This window comes from Zootoca vivipara, chromosome 13 (genome assembly GCF_963506605.1).
Source record: "Zootoca vivipara chromosome 13, rZooViv1.1, whole genome shotgun sequence".
In the NCBI taxonomy this organism is placed as follows: domain Eukaryota; kingdom Metazoa; phylum Chordata; class Lepidosauria; order Squamata; family Lacertidae; genus Zootoca; species Zootoca vivipara.
Window position 1 is genome coordinate 8,029,216 of NC_083288.1, and position 5,168 is coordinate 8,034,383.

The window sequence follows — 5,168 nt, forward strand, 5'->3', positions numbered from 1 at the left end:
CCCTTCTTGTGTGTTTCCTAAGGACCCCCTCCCCCCGTCCCATTACCTCTGAGGCAAGAGGCCCTCGTCTGGGCTCTAGTCCCTCCCAGGATGCGGCAGCTCCCAGGCTGAGTCGTTCCCTCGCTGCAAAGAAAATAGAGACATCAGCAGGCGCCTGGCTCCCAGCCACGCTAGCCCCAGTCTAGCTCAGAAGCAGCAGCCAAAGTTTCCTCCCTCACTCGAGATGTTCTTCAAATTGGAGGAAACTTTGGCTGCCGCTTCTGTGCCAAACAGGGCCAGAAAGGAGCCATGCCCGTACGGAGAAGGGGCAGTGGGGAAGCGTTGCGGGGGATTACAGCCGGGAGCCGCTGGGATGTTGTCTGCTTCTTCATCCCGGGAGCTAGATCTGGAGCCTCATCCCTGGAGGCGTGGCCCTGTGGAGGAAGAAGGACATCATTTGAGAATGGGGGCACATTCAGCTATCTTAGGTACACCAAAGATTGAAAGGCTTCTCTCTCCACTTTCACCGGCATGGAGAATCCTGGCAATCCTGGAGTGGAAGCCAAGGACAATCAGATGCCCCACAAGAGCATCTTGGATGAGGTGGATTTCAAAGAGGGTGAGACAATTGCATGGTGCAGAGGGTTATGCAAGGCAACCCAGTTGGAGGGAGGAATGCTTCTGAAAAGCACTTCCTGGAAGCCACAGGTGGGGAGAGTGTTCCTGGGAATCCCAAAACATGTTTCACAAGGATCCCTTCATTCCCTCTGCCCTAGTACCTTTTTTTCCCCTAAATTATTTTAAAATAAACTTTATTAATTCATATTAAAAACATACAAATACGAAAAAAAGGAAACCAATATGGTTTCTCCACCATAACAATTACACAATTCATAAATCAGATCTTTATACATAAATAAGTTTAAAATTAACTTCCAAACTCTTCCACATCGCTTTGTTGTTAAATTCCCCCTTTTTCTTTTTCTCCTAGAACTAAATCAGTTATATGCTTCGTCCTTATCACAATTTCCTCTTAATTCCCCTGTGTTGCTCTAATCTAAACAGATCACTAATTCCGTTTTAATATTTTTTTTCCTAAAATAATCTTCTACGTACTCCCATTTCTTCCTAGACCATTGTTTCGAGGTGTTCCTGATTGCCGCAGTCATCCTATCTAAATTCATGAAATCCAGTAATTTCAACTGCCATTCTTGAATTGTAGGTACTTCTTCATTTTTCCACTTTTGACCTATTAGTAATCTTGCAGCTGCACAGGCATAAAGAAAGATATCTTCCCTATCCTCTGGGAAACTGTCGGGCACAAGGCTTAATAGAAAGTATTCCGGGCTTTTTTAAAATGTAATCCTCATCATCTTTTTTAATTCCTCGTAGACTTCCCCCCAGAACTTACTAATTTTTCCACATCTCCACCAGCAATGTATATAGTCTCCTACCTCCTTTTGGCATTTCCAACAGTTGTTGTCTCCGCTCTTATAAATTTTTGCGATCTTATCCGGAGTTAAATGCCAACGATATAGCATTTTCATCATATTTTCCTTTATCCCAGTACAGGCCGTAAATTTCATTGTTACATTCCATAATCTATCCCATTGGGCTTTATAAATTGGCCTTCCCAGGTCTTGAGCCCATTTAACCATAACACACTTTATTTCCTCATCCTTTAGCTCCCACTCCAGCAAGAATCTGTATAACTTTGATAAAGGTTTAACATGATTTTCAATTATTAATTCCTGTACCATAGATTTCTCTTTCGCAAACCCTACTTCTTTGTGTTCCTTAAATAGACTTTGTAGCTGGAGATATTGTAACCAACTGGTGATTTCAACACTAATTCACCCTTGTCCTTTACTAATAAATCTTGGTAGGTTAGCCAATTTCCATTCCTACTTCTTCCTCCCATTGCCGTCATCTCCAGGGGTGAGGCCCACCAGGGTATTTTAGGCTCAATTAGATCTCTAAGTTCTTGCCAATTCTTGAAAATCGATTTCTTTATCACATGATCTGAGAACTGTTTAAATTTCTTCCTATCGTCTTGCAATAGATATGTGTGCCACCCAGTGATGTTCCTAAAGCCTTCTACCTCAAGAATTTCTTCATCTCTCAATAGTAACCATTCTTTAAGCCAACACAGGCATGCGGCTGCATGATAGATTCTAAAGTCCTCTGCCCTAGTACCTGATGTTCGCCACGTCTCTCCAGGGATTTTGCCAGAACAGAGTATACTATGGGGAAAGGCTCCCTCACTGCAAAGAAAACAGAAACATGGCACATGAGCGTGGGGGACACGGGAAGGAAGCATTCCTATAATATAGGGCACTCAATTGGCATTTCCACTTACCTGAAGTGGGAGCCTTTCCCCCCTTGTTCTGGCTGGCCTCTCGCCTAAGGTAGAAAGAAGCTCAGTTAGTCTGATTGGTTGGAGGAGTTCCAGATAAATATATAGATAAGAACATCTATCTCTTTTCTTCTAAGGGCCATTATGGTAACTGAGAGCACCAGTTGAGGTTGGCTAGAATCTCAGGAAGGACATTTACATGGGATACAGAAATTAGGGGAAAATATGGGCTAAGAAGGCAAGGAGAGCCACTTCTCCCCCTGGTCCAGTTCCACACACCATGTCTGCTTCTGACTTATGGAAGGAATGACGTGTGTGTGTGTGTGTGTGTGTGTGTGTGGAGAATTATAGGATTCATCTCCACAGAAGCATTCCCAACTAGAGCCAGATTACCCAATGGACAGAGCAGGCACTGGCCTATGGGCCAGGAAACAATGGATCAGAATAAATACTGTTTGTTTTGCATATTAAAAATGGATATTTTGGATATTTTGACGGCTCGCTACATTTCCTCTGCCTGTTCCCATGTATTTCTATGGGTTGACCGGAAGAATCGAATTTGACAGCTCGCTGCACTCCAATCAATAGTCATTCTCAAACAGTGTCCTTAGCGCTTGCGTACTGATTATTACAACAGTCTTCCAAAGTCTTCCCATTCACCTACCTCAGGTATTGATACAATGTTTTCACAGCCAAATTGGCTGTAACCAGGATTTGTTAAAACCACTACTGATGAGAGAGAGAGTTTCGATTGATGAGACTTAAATTCATGAGAAAAGAAACCAGTCATGAGTCAGATCTCTTTTATTTCACTTTATTATACTCTGTGTATAAAATTTATCTTGGGAGGACTCAGCCGACGGCCATGATCTGGCAACGTAAGCAACCCGCTCAGGGACAGGAATTTTCACCTCCAACTGTGCCAGACAGCCGATCATCTTCTATACGATTGATTTTCCTCTCAAAGTGGATTCAATCCAGGATCTTCTCAAAGGACAGCAGCCATCACCTCCATGCTGGATTTGGATTTGGGAACGGCGTACTCGCCGTCACCGCCGTGCATTTGGGGCCAAGGAGCCATGCGGTGAAGATGGGTGGTCTTGGGAGGACTCAGCCGACGGCCATGATCCGGCAACTACTCAAAGGACAGCAGCCAACTTCTCTTAGTCCTGTGGAATTTAAGAGGGAGGGGGTGAGAAGAGGCCAGGAGCAGCTGGCCAGGTGCTCAAATTTCTATCTTTGACCCCTCCTTTTTGGGATGTATCAATGACATATCAGTGACATACTAGTGATGTATCTTTAGGGGTGTACCTAGGTGGTGGGATGCAAAGAAAAAGGGAAGACCCCCTTTGTTCGGGGTCTCCTTCTTGCTTCACCTGGTTGCAGGTGGGGCCCTGTCGCGACAGTATTTTGCTTGAATAAAGACCAAGCCTACTGGCTGCTGTTTTGCCCTGATACTCTTGGCTGGAGTCTTGTTTTGTCCAAGAGAGCCCTCAGATTTTCCGTTAACACTCCTGTCCCGTTACCTCAGAGAAGCGTATCCTCCGCCTGGGCTCCAGTCCCTCCTGGGATGCGGCGGCTCCCAGGCTGAGTTGTTCCCTCGCTGCAAATAAAACAGAGATATCAGCAGGCGCCTAGCCCCCAGCCACGCTAGCCCCAGTCTGGGGCAGGAGGGTGGGGGACCTGAGGAGGGGCATGTCCTCCTACCTGATCTTATAAGTTTCCCCAACCTGGCCTCCCCCTCCGTACGAGCATCTTGGCTCCCTCCCAGCTGGCCTAGCTCAGAAGCAGCAGCCAAAGTTTCCCCCCTCACTGAAATAACTTGAGATGTTCTTCGAATTGGAGGAAACTTTGGCTGCTGCTTCTGTGCCAAACAGGGCCAGAAAGGAGCCATGCCCGTATGGAGAGGGGGCAGTGGGGAAGCATTGCGAGGGATCACAGCCAGGAACCACCAGGATGTTGTCTGGTTCTTCATCCCGGGAGCTAGATCTGGAGCCTCATCCCTGGAGGCGTGACCCTGTGGAGGAAGAAGGACATCATATGAGGAATGGGGGGGGGGGGCACATTCAGCTGTCTTAGCCACACCAAAGATTGAAAGGCTTCTCTCTCCACTTTCACCGGCATGGAGAATCCTGGCAATCCTGTAGTGGAAGCCAAGGACAACCAGATGCCCCACAAGAGCATCTTGGATGAGGTGGCTTTCAAAGAGGGTGAGACAATTGCATGGTGCAGAGGGTTATGCAAGGCAACCCAGTTGGAGGGAGGAATCCTTTTTCTATATCACGTGGGTACCCTGCACATTGCACAGAATACAGGGCTCATGTAGCCCTCACAGCTTACAAAGAGTAAAATTAAGAAAGACACAGCATCATCCTAAATGAAGGCTTTATTGCCAAAAGATGCAGGAAACAAGGGGGGGGGGTTGCATCTGGGTATCCCAAGATACCAAAACTCTTCCCTGGTAGGTGGCACTCAGGTGCTGCTCTTTCACGGTGGAACTCCTGAGATTTCTTCGAAATGGGTGGTAAACGATGCTTGCCGCCTAAAGCCCATCTTAATCTCGTTGCCAGCTCCCCGGCTGAATCTTTCCCTCGCTGCAAAGGAAACGGAGACATCAGCTGGCGCCTAGCTCCCAGCCACGCTAGCTCCAGTCTGGGGCAGGAAGGTGGGGGACCTGGGAAGGGGCTTGGAATTCCACTTGCAGCTTCAGTGGTCTATCACCCATACTTCAGAGGCGAGAGGCCGTTGTCTGGGCTCCAGTCCCTCCCTCATGTAGTCCTCACAGCTTACAAAGAGTGGGTCTATTCTTGGCAGTTTCCCGTAGATATGACAC

The 5,168-nt window shown here is 47.0% G+C and overlaps 1 long non-coding RNA gene across 1 annotated transcript; it reads right to left on the reverse strand.

The window, feature by feature from the left end:
* Positions 1-3,146: 3,146 nt before the first annotated feature.
* On the reverse strand, positions 3,147-4,078 carry LOC118095199 (uncharacterized). The gene is made up of 3 exons (XR_004693811.2): positions 4,043-4,078; positions 3,862-3,938; positions 3,147-3,504 (listed from the first exon to the last, which is right to left on the reverse strand). It is a non-coding gene; the product is annotated as an uncharacterized LOC118095199 (long non-coding RNA).
* Between the last annotated feature and the right edge of the window lie 1,090 nt (positions 4,079-5,168).